Consider the following 16,212-nt stretch of genomic DNA (forward strand, 5'->3'; position numbering starts at 1 on the left):
TGTCACAAATATAAGGAGGTTATCTTATATCTATCTGAAGATATCTTATATTTAAAGCTTATATGGTATTTGGTCCAGAGAAAGTTATTGTCCCATCAGGCCTGTATCTCTGAAACAGACTAACAAATAGAGGCTGAGAGAAAGATTCCATGTTTTATTGTTGGGAGTGAATGTGAGAACTGTGAAATGGAATGCAAGCTGACAGAATGTTCTTTTACAATTCAGTCACCTTTTCCCTTTACCCAGGGAAGCAACACTAGCAGAACATGCTATTACTCCTTAATTTCAGACTTCTAGCCACCTAATACGTCCAGTGATGCTTTAGCACCTTTTATTCCCTGCAGCAAAATAAGGTTAACTGTTAATCTGAATTGTCTGTGCAATTCAAGAAAAAGTAGCCTACAGCCCGTAAAACAATTCAGTATTACATGGGTCATAGCATTAGGAATATAATACAACAGTACATCTTAGTCAATACAAATGTATAGAGAATCTAACATTTACATTCAAACAGAGAGAGGTATAATGAGGACCACAAATAGCAATGTAAACCATAATCATAACAAAACAGAGGATGTGGATAATAGGAATCTCCAAAATTCATGGCACCTTTTCTGACAAGGAAAAGAAAAACGTCAAGAAAGCATCAAAATTGCAAGAGCATGCTCCTAATGCAGCAAATAAGAAATCTAGACAGGGAATACAGAATTTAGTTATCCACCCAAGCTAACCATAGAATCCTTGGGTGCCTGATAATCTACCCAAGTACATTCTTTTCTTAAATCGTCTGAAGATGTCAATGAGATGATGCTATGTTCTTTAAATAAATACTTCTGCCTCTCTTTTCGTACCTACAAGATCTCACTACAGTTATGATTAGCTTAAAAATGTGATTAAATGGGGATCTGTAATGGGATATTTGGGAAGGATTGCTTCTGTTATGCTATGGGAGGGAGTGTTTTTGTTTTAGTTATATAGGCAACCTAGCCTTTCCTTAATGAGAGTGGAGATGGGGTATGATTGCTTATTGGGTCTGTTAAAAATCTTTTTTGTTTTATTTTTATGATATTTTATTTTATTTGCATTATTGATGTATGATGTATTTTGTATTGTATATTTGTTGCATTTTGTATTGCAACTGCTATTGTATATGTGAATGGAGGTGGTGTACCCTAGAACAATGGGCTATGAACCAGAGAAACCATTGTTCAAATACCACTGACACTCTTTGGGCTGGATTTTAAAAGGGTTACGCACATAAGGTACGCGGATAACCCTTTTAAAACCCTCCTGCACAAGCCCTGGGACGCGCGTAAGTCCCGGGGCTTACAAAAAGGGGCGGTCGGGGGCGTGACCATTCTTCAGTACAAGGTCTTATATCACAACTTTCTTCATGAATTCCATGACCATTTGTCTGAGGTGAGCCCTGTAATGGAAGTCTAGATTATAGCCCATTTTGACCTTATCTCACTCATGGGATTTACTGAATCATATAACCATGATAACTAAAATCAAAATCTTTCTCCTTCATAAGGGTTTACAGATCTGGAATTTTGATTCAACAAGGGGCATTTGTGCTCATACCCTTCCATTTATTTCTCCTTTCCTTCTACACTCTGAATAACCTCATACCTGATACCTTTATCTACCCTATTGGTCTAAAGAAGCCTTATAAGTTCCTTGCTATAGTGTTTTTTTTCACTAGCATTATTTGGTTTTCAGAGGTGACAGCCTGAATCACTCAGCTGAACTGGTTTTCTCCTTATAGTAAAGAAAAAAACATATAGAGTTAGATATTTAAATTTATCCATCTATATAAGTTAGCCAGATAAAACTTCTCCATCTATATTACATGGGATAATCAGTAGGACATCAAACATCATTACTTAGCTAGGTAAGTGTTATCAACTAAGTTTAGACCTGCTATTGGACAGGTCTAATTTACCTGTTATCTTAACTGGATAAGTACGAATATTGCAACTTATCCAGCAAAGTTAACATAAGTAGCACGTCCGATCTGCCCACTGCCCACCCACAACTTATCGGGATACCTACTTATCTGGATAAGTGACTTATTGACTACATGGTGGCTGCTGAACGTAGGAGAATATTCAGAAGTCCTACTTATCTAGCTAAATAGCTTTTGAATATCGGCCTCAATATCTACAGTAAGTGTTGTGTGACATGAGCAGAACATGATCATTGTCCACTATTAAGTTGGCACTGCCTGGCCCATAAAGAAATGGGACAGTCCCTGACAGGTGGTGGCAAACACACTTACTGACAAGGACCACAGAGCATAGTGTCTTCACCTGGACCAACCCCATCCCTCACAGTAGGAGCCATTGGGTTCTCGGGGCCAACAGGACTTACAGCTTAAGGAGCACAAACATAGAAACATAGAAATGAAGGCAGAAAATGACCAATTGGTCCATCCATTCTTCCCAGAAAACTTATGGTAGTATCTGCAGCGCTGTGCAGGTTACCCCCATACTTATTAGTTTTCTAGACCATAAAAGTCAGGGCCTTGTTGGTTGTCTGAATCTAATTCCCTGTTACCTCTTGCTCAGAGAGCAATGTTGAAGTTGCATCAAAAGTATCAGGCTTAGTGGGTAAGGGTAGTAACAACTGCATCAGCAAATTACCCACATGCTTATTTGTTTCCCTAGACTGAAAAAGTCGGGGTCTTTGTTGGTTGCTGTCTGAATCCAATTCCCCTTTTTTTCTTTTCCTCCTACCATTGAAGCAGAGAGAAATGATGGAGTTGCATCAACAGTATGGAGACAAGATCCATTTGATGGTTAGGGCAGGCTCAGAGTCAAGATTCAGGCTAAGCTCAGGGCAGGCAGTGGTAAGCAGTATCAAGGTCCAAGCTGTCAGGGCAGGCAGCAGTAAACTAATGTTGAAGCTAAGGTCAGAGCCTAGGAATCCATCCAGAACAATGAGACAGGGAAGCAGGGTACAAACCCAATAAACATGAGAAACAAGGGAAAACCAAGGAAGACAAGGAATGCAGGTAGAAGGTATGGCTGGGAACACAGGAACACAGCAAGCCACTAAGAACCAACAACAAGTGCTGGAGACCTGTTGCTGGGGGGCTGGCTGGTAGCAGAGTGCTTCCTTATATAGCTGGTCAGGATGTGATATCATCAGCCAGCACTCCAGGGTGTCCTGGCTGCAGGGCCTATAAGAGTAGCATAGTGAAACAGGAAGTGCTAATCATGGCCCTTGAATGCAGCATGGTGCAGGATGCTATACTGGAGGCACTTGGAAGTAAGGGGCTTTATATTAAGAGTATGAAAGGTAGATATAAAGGGGGAGCTGTGGATCGTGGGGTGCTTTGTTATCTGTGGCACAAATTTGAATGAAATTGAATAAATGGTTCAAAAGTTATTGGGGGGACAGACAGACATGACGTTCTTATAAGAAACTAAGATAAAAATCAGGACTTTGACCACAATCTATGCAGCAATTTTATCTGAACACTGCTTTGAACACCAAGGATTCCAGAAGATATCTGTGCAAAATAAACTGCCTATGATGTTTCATTACAGTATCATAAACAACAAAAATCCACACTATAAAGCAGCAGTGAGCTTTGGGATGCACTTTTGTCTTTGGGGTAGATTTTCAAATAGCGCGATTTGGCGTACTTTTGTTGGCGCATCAGGCGCAAACAAAAGTACGCTGGATTTTAGTAGATAAGCGCGTAGCCGCGCGTATCCGCTAAAATCTGGGATCGGCGCGCACAAGGCTATCGATTCCGTATAGCTGGCGCGCGCCGAGCCGCGCAGCCTACCTCCGTTCCACTCCGAAATCGGAGCGGCCTCGGAGGGAACTTTCTTTTGCCCTCCCCTCACCTTCCCCTCCCTTCCCCTACCTAACCCACCCACCCGGCCCTGTCTAAACCCCCCCTTACCTTTGTCGGGGGATTTACGCCTCCCGGAGGGAGACGTAAATCCCCGCGCGCCAGCGGGCCGCTAGCGCGCCGGGACGCGACCTGGGGGCGGGTCCAGAGGGCGCGGCCACGCCCCCGGTCCGACCCGGGCCGTAACCACGCCCCGGGCCCGCCCCCAAAATGCCCCGAAAATGCCGCGCGGATCGGGCCCGCCCTCCGACATGCCCCCGACACGCCCCCCTCTGAAAACCCCTGGACTTACACGAGTCCCGGGGCTCTGCGCGCGCCGGTAGGCCTATGTAAAATAGGCGCACCGGCGCGCAGGGCCCTGCTCGCCTAAATCCGCCCGGATTTAGGCGGATTTAGGCGAGCAGGGCTCTTAAAATCCGCCCCATTGTCTTTAAAAAAAAAAAAAAAATACAGCTGATTTCCTTTTGTTTTTCAGTCTGAAACATTTTTTCTGCTTGCCCAGCATCTGAAAACATAGTGAACTGTAATCATCTGAGTAAAAGTAAATCCATAATTCTGTTTTCCATAGCTAAAAGCTATGTGTCCTGTGCACAGATGCCCACAAGAAATATTCTATAGCTCTACAGATGTATGGGATTTTTAACCTTATCTATTTATCTCCTTAAAAATGTAATGACGTATTTTCCTGCAGACGCTTCACAGCAAGGTCATTTTGGTGACAGTGCTTATACAGTGTAATATGATTCTTATACAATCGCTGAGTACAGTGCAGTAAAATATAGTGCTGATACTGTGCAGCAATTACATTAAAGACCTTGATTTAGGGAGCCCAACTTTCAAAACTGTCTGTGGCACATCATTTGCGTGCATTTGTGGGGGCACAGAGATTTATGTTAGCATTTTATAAAATGTGTCGTGGAAGCCGCACAATTTGGAAAATACTGCATATTTCTGCCCTGAGAGTGTGCTTGTACATTTCAATATATGCTTGCACTTGGCAAAGCAGAAACATACAAAGCTTTCTCTACCCATTTTTTTAAAAATATAAAGTGAATTTTAAAAGCCGGGCATGCACGTAGCACATGAGAATGGCCACCCGATTTTGTAATCCACCCACACGCGTGCACAAGTCCCGATGCATGGATATCCGGCATTGGGGGAAAAAATGGGGCAGAATGGGAACATGGTGTGGGTGTTCCGGGGTGGGGACAAGAGTTATGCGCGCACGTAGCTATGCGCCTGGGCGTGCAACCAGATATATTTGAGTGCGAAGTTACTTCTGCTATGGAGGAGGTCTGTCTTTATAAAACTGTTTCCAGGAATCTTTGCAGAGTTTGAGATGTTATTTATAACATGTGCACTACCGCGCACATGTTATAAAATCCGGGGTCGGCAAACGCAAGGGGGTGTACACTTGTGCACGCCGATGGCTTTCCCTGTTCCCTCCAAGGCCGCTCTGAAATCGGAGCGGCCTTGGAGGGAACTTTTTTTTTGGTCCCCCCCACCTTTCCCTCCCTTCCCCTATCTAACCCACCCCTCCAGCCCTACCTAAATCTCCCCCCTACCTTGTTTCGTAGAGTTACGCGCACCAACTTGCTGCCGGCGCGCCAGGCCCTGACACAGGCCGCTGTATTGGGGCACTCAGCCACACCCCTGGACCACCCCCGACCACCGCCATGCCCCTGGACATGCCCCAGACCGTGGCCCTGCCCATGGCCCTGCCCCCGGACCGCCCATTTTTCGAAGCCCCGGGACATACACACGTCCTGGGGCTTGTGCGTGCCGCCAAGCCTATGCAAAATAGGCTCGGCGTGTGCAGAGGTAGGTTTTAGGGGGTGACGAACGTAACCCTTTGAAAATCTACCCCTGTATGAATATGTACCCCTAGATGGATAATGACCGCTTGATGTCAGTTTTTTCTATAATGTGAATCCGATTAATTTGTTCTTCGATGCAGTGTTTCTTTTTCTTCACTTTTTTACATTCTCGTTAATAGCAGTGATCCCACTACATGCAGGCATGTGTCAAACTATACACTGCACATACTTCAAATTTGTATTTCATATTTTAGCAAATTAAAATGAAAGCCTATTGATAGTTTATAGAGGAGCAGTTCACAGTAGGGGGTGCAGTACTGACAATCACCAAACAAGAGGGTGTGTCTGGGATTGATCAGAAGTGATGACCTCGAGATTACCAAACTGTTGACAAAGCAATGATGAGAACTAGAAGAATACAAGAATGAAGTAAGCTGAGTGTTGTATTTGGGTATTTACAAATAATACATTATGACATTTGGCTTTCGAAAAAATGGAGAAGCGATTCACTGGCATTGGCAAAAGTGGAAGAGACAAGAGATTGTGGGAACCATGAAGCAGCCACCCCAATAAAATGCAGATTATGTTGGGATCATTCTACTTCATCCAGGCCTTCTCATGGGAAGAATTGCACAATATTTGCTTAGACAAATGTATAAGAAACTGAATTTTGATGATTTAATATGAAAAAGGTGTAAGCTGTAAGTCAAAAACTCAGAGGTGTATTTGCATATAATGACCTGCGTGTTTCACACAGTTGTTATCCAACATCAGGCACTCGTTATCCAAGAGTACACTGTCATTCATATATTCAATAGTGCAGCCACACTACTGACTTTGGCTAACTTTAGGACAGCTCTTTGGCCTGACCAGATTTAAAATTGGAATTAGCCAGATAATTTAGGCCTGGATTCTCTAATACTGCCAGGCTCTTTGAATTGCATGGTGGGGGGGGAGGGGTGTCGGAGCGGGTGGGCGGGCCTGCGAAAGCTGGCAGCAATCTCACCTCTGCGGTATGATCACTGCCGACTTTCGCACCCAATAGCACCATGAAAAAGGTGGTGCTATTGGGCGCGAAATTGGCAGCGAAAAGGGTTCTTAACTTTTCGCTGTCCGCGATGTCTTCGCGGCATCCGTACTGGTGCCACCCCAACTCCTCCTGTTCTGGTCTTGACGCCACCACGACTCCACCTCCATTTAGTGATTGCATGCAAAAAGGGACTTTTGCGTGCGAAACATCCCTTTTCGAGTGTGATCGCTTTGGAAAATGACCCCCTAAGCCAAATAACTCAACTCCTCCCAGTTACGCCCCAAGAATGCCCCTAACTTATCCAGCTAAATTCTAGCTGGGTAACTTATTGGCTGGCTAGAATTTTACTGGATAAATGCCCAAATATTCTTTTAGCTAGCTAACTTCTTAGCTAGCCAGAAAAATGCTTTGGAATATGGACCTCTTAGATTTCTGCAATTCTTTATTGTGGGGATTCTACATTTTCACATAAGGTTTTACAATTAGTGAAAAATGCAGCAGTGCAGATGATTTTGGGGTTGCATTGGGCAGAGCGTGTTCATCCATACTTGAAGATGCTTCACTGATTGCCCATTGCTCAATATACAATTCAAGCTCCTTATGTGGCTTCCTACTGTGTGGAAGATAAAATTAAATGGTATGTATCAGCACGCTCACTTCATTCATCATCATATCATATGTTACTTAATGTTCCAGCTATTAGTAATTTTTGGCTAAGGCTTTTTCTGCTGCAGCACATTATGGAACATTCACCTATTGAATTATGTGATGAGCGAGACTATTTTGAAAAACTTTAAAATCATTTTTATTTAGGCATGCTTTTTCTGATAGGGTGTGTTAGGTTGTCAGTTTGCAAAGTTAGGGCTACAAAGGGTGTTTTTGTACAGTAGATTTTAAATCAGTTTTATATGTTTTAACTGTTTTGTTTAAAATTTTGCATTTTTGTTTTAATTATTTAATATCTGAATTTTATCTATGTGTACTCTGTAACCCATGACAAATATTTTGAGGAATCAGCAGAATATAAATTTGTTAAATAAACAAACAAATATACAGCTAGATATCTTTTTAGGGCATCAGGCAATGCATCCTTATAAATCTTTCTTCATAGGATCAGCTAAATCATGATTCTACAGCAGAAGAAGCATAAATGGTACATATTTTTCATATTCTATTGTTCACTCAGTGGTAATGCACCACTTGTTCAAATAATTAAAAACCTTGGATAATCTCTTTTCTCTGTACATTTTGTTCTGAAAGTTACTAAGAGAAAAAGGAGAGAGAAAAAAAAATTACCACAGTCCATTGTGTTACTTTCAAAACCTTTCCTTTTCAGCTTATGTGGTAAAAGGAAGACGGCTTGTGAGATTTCTGTGTATGTGTACACATGTGAATGTCTCCCCTAATATGTTTTTGTGTTTGGTGTCCCTTTCCGCGCCTACTTTTCATGATAAGAACATAAGAACATACCATACTGGGTCAGACCAAGGGTCCATCAAGCCCAGCATCCTGTTTCCAACAGTGGTCAATCCAGACCATAAGAACCTGGCAAGTACCCAGAAACTAAGTCTGTTCCATGTTACTGTTGCTAATAAGCAGTGGCTATTTTCTAAGTCAACTTAATTAATAGCACGTAATGAACTTCTCCTCCAAGAACGTATCCAATCCTTTTTTAAACACAGCTACACTAACTGCACTAACCACATCCGCTGGCAACAAATTCCAGAGTTTAATTATGCGTTGAGTGAAAAAGAACTTTCTCCAATTAGTTTTAAATGTGCCACATGCTAACTTAATGGAGTGCCCCCTAGTCTTTATATTATCTGAAACAGTAAATAACTGATTCACATTAACCCATTCTAGACCTCTCATGATTTTAAACCTCTATTATATCCCCCCTCAGCCATCTCTAATCCAAGCTGAAAAGTCCTAACATCTTTAGACTTTCCTCATAGGGGAGCTGTTCCATCCCCTTTATCATTTTGATCGCCCTTCTCTGTACCTTCTCCATCACAGCTATATATTTTTTAAGATGCGGCAACCAGAATTGTACACAGTATTCAAGATGCAATCTTACCATGGAGCGATACAGAGGCATTATGACATTTTCTGTTTTATTTACCATTTCCTTTCTATTAATTCCCAACATTGTTTGCTTTTTTGACTGCTGCAGCACACTGAACCAATATTATCCACTATGATGCCTAGATCTCTTTCTTGGGTGGTAGCTCCTAATATGGAACCTAACATTGTGTAACTAAAGCATGGGTTATTTTTCCCTATATGCATCGCCTTGCACTTATCCACATTAAATTTCATCTACCATTTTGATGCCCAATTTTCCAGTCTCTGAAGATCTTCCTGCAATTTATCACAATCTGCTTGTGATTTAATTACTCTGAACAATTTTGTATCATCTGCAAATTTGATTACCTCACTTGTCGCATTTCTTTCCAGATCATTTATAAATATATTGAACAGTACGGGTCCCAATGCAGATCCCTGAGGTACTCCACTGCCCACTCCCTTCTTCTGAGAAAATTGTTCATCTAATTCTATTCTGTTTCCTGTCTTTTAGCCAGTTTGTAATCCACGAAAGGACATTGCCATCTATCCCATGACTTTTTACTTTTCCTAGTAGTCTCTCATGAGGAACTTTGTCAAATGCCATCTGAAAATCCAAATATACAACATCTACTGGTTCACCTTTATCTACATGATTATTCCTTCAAAAAAGTGAAGCAGATTTGTGAGGCAAGACTTGCCTTGGGTAAAGCCATGCTGACTTTGTTCCATTAAACCATGCCTTTCTATATGTTCTGTGATTTTGATATTTAGAATACTTTCCACTATTTCTCCTGACACTGAAGTCAGACTGTTATGAATCCTGCTCACGGTTTCCCACAAGCAGGCTCCTTACCATGATGCGGCTTTTCCTGCTCCCTGACGCGGCGGGACACCACCGAAGTCGGGCCTTCCCACGCGGCCAGAGCCGCGGACTTCTGCCTGCCATCTTTGCGGCTGGAGCCACCGCCGCCGACATCATCATATTTGCGGCTGGAGGCCGCAAGCCAGGGCCGGGATTGGCAGCTGGAGCCGCCCTCAGGGCCTCCTGCAGTGGCAGGAGCCACTGCTGTTGTGCAGCCTGCCTCTAGGCCCAGCCCTGCTCCTTATATCGACATCAGTGCAGGACCGCTGTCCACAGTCCTGCACAGTTCCTGTTTCCTGCCCCTAGGCACTCGGCCGCACCTCTCTTCTGGATTTAAAGGTCCAATGGCCGGATATGCCCTGGGCTCCACCTTCTGACTGTTTCCTGTGCTAGCCCTATTAAAGGGCTGTTCCTGCATTTCCTCTTTGCCTTGCATCGGAGTTACTTCAGTCCTGGAGGCTCCTGCCTGCCAGCGCTCCGACAGGTCCCTTGTCTTCTTCGTGGAGCTCCTCGTATCGTCTTCTCCTTGTTATGTCTTGTTGCCTGAGGTCCCCCATCCAGATGTCCTGGTGTCTCGTCATTTGATGTCCCACTTCCTGATGTTCCAGGTCACTTGGTGTTCTTTGCCTGTGCTCTGGAGCCTTCTGTTCTGCCGGCCGTGGATCTTCGGGTGATGCTTCTCCATCTTGGGGGTTGCTGGCAGTGGACTTGTGTCCTGTGCTCCTGAGCCGTCCTGTCCTGCCAGCCTTTGTGGTGCTCCGGATGACACCGGCTCCATCATCGAAGTCCCGCCTCAACTGGATCCTCTCCTGCGCTTGTCCCGCTCTCTGCGTGGTCCATGACCAGCCTTCTCAGGCTGTGTAGGGCGCACAGTGGGACAGGGTGGTCCGCGACCAGCCCTTTGTGTCAGCCCATGAAGGTGGGCTGTGTAGGGTGCCCTGAGAGACAGTCCCAATGTCTACCTTCCCAGCTTCTCGTCTCGTCTGGACTTTGTCAAGTTCCTCGTCTCATCAAGTGATGCCGTTGCATCAGCCTTGGTGTCATGTCTTCGCATCAGCCTTGGTGTCATGTCTTCGCATCAATCCTTGCCTGCGATGCCGTCACATCAGCCTTGGTGTCATATATTCGCATCAGCCTTGGTGTCATGTCTTCGCTTCAACCCTTGGTGTCATGTCTTCACTTCAATCCTTGCCTGCGATGCCGTCGCATCAACCTTGGTGTCATGTCTTCGTGTCAAGGCAGGTCCGAAAGGGCTTGGAACAGTCGGAGGACCGTTCCCCTACCAACATCATCTTGTTGGCCTTGGGAGCTTGCAGGCCTAGCAGAGGGTAAGACCGTGTTCTGCCATGCTGGGACACGTAGCCAACCATCAGTTCGGTCCTCGATCCGTCTGGGGTCGGGTCGAGGCCCAAGGGCACACTAAATACCCGTGTCACACAACAGAATGCAAGGCCTTCCGAGGCCGTTCTGATACATAACACAGACTAACTGGTCTGTAGTTTCCCCGATCCCCCTGGAGCCCTTTTTAAATATTGGGGTTACATTAGCCACCCTCCAGTCTTTAGGTACAATGATAGGTTACAAATTTGTACTAATAGGTCTGAAATTTCATTTTTTAGTTCCTTCTGAACCCTGGGGTGTATACCATCCAGTCCAGGTGATTTACTACTCTTCAGTTTGTCAATCAGGCCTACCACATCTTCTAGGTTCATCGTGATTTGTTCAGTCCATCTGAATCATTACCCATGAAAACCTTCTCTGATATGGATATGTGAATGGGTTCAAGAAGATTTCAATAGGGCATGTTTCGGGGGGATCCATGTACATGTTTGCACATGTCCCAGAACAGATTCCATTAATTCTGTGTTCCGCATTGCTATGAGATTTCCTCTTCAAACACTCCTCTCTCTGTTTTTGTCAGTCACCCAGTCATTCACATCTACCTTCAGCACTTTTGACACCCCTTCTGTATTGCACTTAGCCCAATTTTCCACAGTGATATCGATACCACTACATGTAACAGACATTGGCCCAACTCTCTATAATGTATTCCTCTCATATTCTCCATTCTCTCTGTGAACATAACAGACCACTTGTGAATGGGACTCTCTGATCGCCAGTTTTAAAAATTCACATTCTATCTGCTCTCCCTCTCATCTGTTATCTCTCATTCCTCTCTTCTGAATCTATTCCCATTGAGGTACATATTCAAAAGAAGCCAGCTAGGAAAGTTAGTTGGATAAACATATCCAGTTAACTTAGCTGGGATATTCATTCAGCAGCATGGCTGTACCATTGAATTTACTCCGGTAACTTTTAGTTAGCTAGATAGGTTTATCCAGCTAACTTTAGAACTTTCATTTCATTTATTCTTCTTAATATCCCGCTTGTTAAGCATGTTATCCAAAATAAAATCTCAATAGCAGATCTAAGTTATCTGGATAACTAAGCCAGATGTATTGCTACTTATGCAATTGGGTTTGCCAGATAAGTAGCTCCTCCCTGTTACAGGCATGTCTCACCCACCACTTAGCCAGTTAACTAATTAGCTGGATAAATAGTTATCCGGCAAAGTGATGGCTGATGAAAGTAGCAAGATATTCAGATGCCGCCAACAGGACAAGTAAGAACTTAATCCAGCTAAGGGGTGCTGAATATTTGGCCCATGAATTTTAAACTTAGAATGATATGGCCATTGCTTCTTTCCCTCATTCATGACTACTGTTGTAGTCTGTCTCACTGGTGTGTGTATATACCTAAACATTCAACCATCTTCTGAAATACACAGTCACAAAATCTGGTTACTGCTTCATATTCTAATCCCCTTTCCTCTAAGGAATATTTCAGTGAGTATTTTAAGACCTTTCATTGTGTTAGAGAACCATTCCAGCTCTTACTTTTAGCTTAATTAGGTACAGCTTCAGGCTTTCTTATCTGAAGAGGAGTCATACCTTGTTCTCTGCTACATCTGCATCCATATCTTGCCGACTCTCTCACTTTGAGGATGCATTGCCTGGCTTTATCCATTTTCTTTCAAGTATCTACTTCAGTTTCACCCTGCTGCTCCCCCTGACAACATCACTTGCAAGGTGGTCTGTCATATGGAAAACCCCTTATGTTTCTCTCCTCCCCTGCCAGCCCTTGATCCTACAGGTAACAATTCAAGATCCCTCTATAAAAAATAGAGGGATTTTATTTACTTCTTTAGTCTATTTCATCACAGCTCTGCGAGATACTGCAATCTCCCCCAATATCAATATAATCAATCACAGCCCTCAAACCATACTTTACAACAGAAATCAATCTCGTTTCACACAATAGACAGTGCCATCCACTCACCACCACCCCCTCCACTTTTTTTGATTACTAACAGTCTATCAGCCTCTTACTTTACAAGTTTTCCCTCAATTTAGTGTCCCCACACCCAGGAGAGACAGAGACCCAGACAATATACCTCATCAGGTTTTACTCTGCCTGTTTGCACACCAACCCACAAGATACTGTATATCACCATATCAAACATCACCTCACAATTGAAAATGAACCTTCCCTTTTTATACAGGGACCAATCCCAGCACCTATTCTGTCAGCCTGACAGCCTCTCACGTCACAGGCTTCCACTTTTTGAAGGCACAGTAAGGCTGATTGATTCCCCTTATCAGAGATAAAGCTAGGCTCATCCTTTTTCCTCAGGCCAGACTTACCCTTTAAATAGTGTCTGAATCTGCTTCACATTCATTAACATGCCTGTTATACTCTGGATCCCATTAACCTGACAGCTCCAGTCTTATGGGCCTCATTCTCCAAGAACGTTTCTCACTCCTCTAGGACCCACTCAAAAGTGCCTTCCACAATTCTAGCTGACCATAGTAGGTTTTCCCTTTTACCGCATTTTCCCCCCACCACAACAAATAATGTTGCACTGCTTAGGTTGCTTTGAATTTACTAAGGATGGCCATACTGGGTCAGACCAAGGGTCCATCAAGCCCAATATCCTGTTTTCAACAGTGGCCAAGCCAAGTCACAAGTATCTGGCAAGTACCCAAACATTAAATACATTCCAAGCTATATTGCTTAATAATTAAGAGCAATAATTAATTTATGGATTTTCCCCCTAAGAACTTATCCAAACCTTTTTTAAACCCAGTCACACTAATTGCTGTAACCACATCATTTGGCAATGAGTTCCAGAACTTAACTATGTGCTGAGTGAAAAAGATTTTTCTTCGATTTGCTTTAAATGAGCTACTTGCTAACATCATGGAGTGCCCCCTAGTCCTTCTATTATCTGAGAGAGTAAATAACTGATTTACATTAAATTGATGATTTTATAGACCACTATCATATCCCTCCTCAGTCATATCTTCTCCAAACTGAACAGACCTAACTTCCTTAGACTTTCCTCACAGGGCAGCCAATCCAAGCCACTTATTTTGGTCGCCCTTCTCTGCACGTTCTCTAGTGCAACTATATCTTTTTTCAGATGTGGCGACCAGAATTGCACACAGTATTCTAGATGTGGTCTCACCATGGAGCGATACAGAGGCATTATGATATCCATCATTTTATTTGCCATGCCCCTCTTAATAATTCCTAAAATTCTGTTTGCCATTTTGATCACCGCAGCATATTGAGCTGGCGATTTCAGTGTATTATCCACTATGATGCCTAGCTCTCTTTCCTGAGTGGTAACTCCTAAGATAGAACTTAAAAGCATGTAACTACAGCAAGGGTTATTTTTCCATATATGCATCACTTTGCACTTGTCCATGTTAAATTTCATTTGCCATTTGGAAGCCCAATCTTCCAGTTTCTCAAGATTCTCCTGCAATTTATCACAATCCACTTCAGATTTAACTACTCTGAATAATTTTGTGTCAATCTGCAAATTTGATCACCTCACTCGTTGTACCCTTTTCCAGATCATTTAAAAATATATTATAAAGCACCGGTCAAAGTACAGATCACTGAGGCACTCCACTGTTTACCTTTTTCCACTGTGAAAACAGCATTTAATCATACTCTCTCTGTTTCCTGTCTTTTAGCCAGCTTGCAATCCACAAAAGGACATCACCTCCAATCCCATGAATTTTTAGGCATTCGGGACTTTGTCGAACACCTTCTAAAAATCCAAATATACCACATCTACTGGTTCACCTTTGTCCACATGTTTATTAACCCCTTCAAAAAAATGTAAGAGTTTTGTGAGGCAAGACTTCCCTTGGGTAAATCCATATTGGCTGTGTCCCATTAAACCAAGGCTATATAAATGTTTTGTGATTTTATTTTTTATAACAGGTTCCATGATTTTTCCCGGCACTGAAGTCAGGCTCACCAGTCTATAGTTTCCCAGATCACCCCAGGACCCCTTTTTAAATTTTGGCGTTACAGTGACCATCTTTCAATCTTCAGATACAATGGATGATTTTAATGATAGGTTACAAATTAATTGAAATAGATCTGAAATTTCATTTTTTAGTTCTTTCAGAACCCTGGGGTGTATTCCATCTGGTCCAGGTAATTTACAACTCTTCAGTTTGTCAATCAGACCTACCACATCTTCCAGGTTCATGGTGATTTGGTTCAGTTGATCTGAATCATCACCCATGAAAACCATCTCCGGAACAGATATCTCCCCAACATCCTCTTCAGTAAACACTGCAGCAAAGAAACCGTTTATTCTTTCCATGATGGCTTTACCTTCCCTAAGTGCCCCTTTAATCTATTGATCATCTAACAGTCCAACCGACTCCCTCACAGGCATTCTACTTTGGATATATTTTAAAGTTTTTATTGTGAGTTTTATTGCTCCCTTTCTCATCGGTTCATGAACCAATTGTTCCATAAAATTGTTATTTATTCAATCCAGGAACTTTATCTCTCTAGCATGTCTTGATTTTTCACTTTCCCTGTCAATATTGGGGGAAATGAAATCTCCCTTTATTACTGCACTACCAATTTGGTTAGCTTCCCTAATTTCTCTTAGCATTTCACTGACTGTCTCAACATCTTGCCAGTTGGACAGTAGTATACTCCTATCACTATACATGTTTCCAAACACTAGAGATTTCTACCCATAAAGATTTGATTGTGCATTTAGTCTCATGCAGTATCTTTATTCTGTTGGACTCTATGCCATCCCAGACATAAATCGCCATTCAGCCACCAAAATGCTTCTCTGTGTCATTGCGATATAATTTGTACCCTGGTATAGCACTATTCCATTAGTTATCCGCTTTCCACCATGACTCTTAGATGCCAATTAAGTCTATGTCATCATTGACTGCTATATACTCTAATTCTCCCATCTTACTCCTTAGACTTCTGGCATTAGCATACAAACATTTCAAAGTGTGTTTTTTGTTTGTATTAACATTCTGCTTTTCAGTTGACAGGGATAAATTGAGATCTTTTAGCTCAGATCAGGTTTTAATTATAAGCACTTGGACTACTTTTCTTATTATTGGAACCTCTGTTGGGATACTCTGCCTCTAATACTTCATTAGTGTCCTTCAAAGATACCTCCCTCCGACATATGCTGCTGAGCAACTGTCGGCTTTCCCCTTTG

Source organism: Rhinatrema bivittatum, chromosome 1 (assembly GCF_901001135.1).
Source record: "Rhinatrema bivittatum chromosome 1, aRhiBiv1.1, whole genome shotgun sequence".
Taxonomy (NCBI): domain Eukaryota; kingdom Metazoa; phylum Chordata; class Amphibia; order Gymnophiona; family Rhinatrematidae; genus Rhinatrema; species Rhinatrema bivittatum.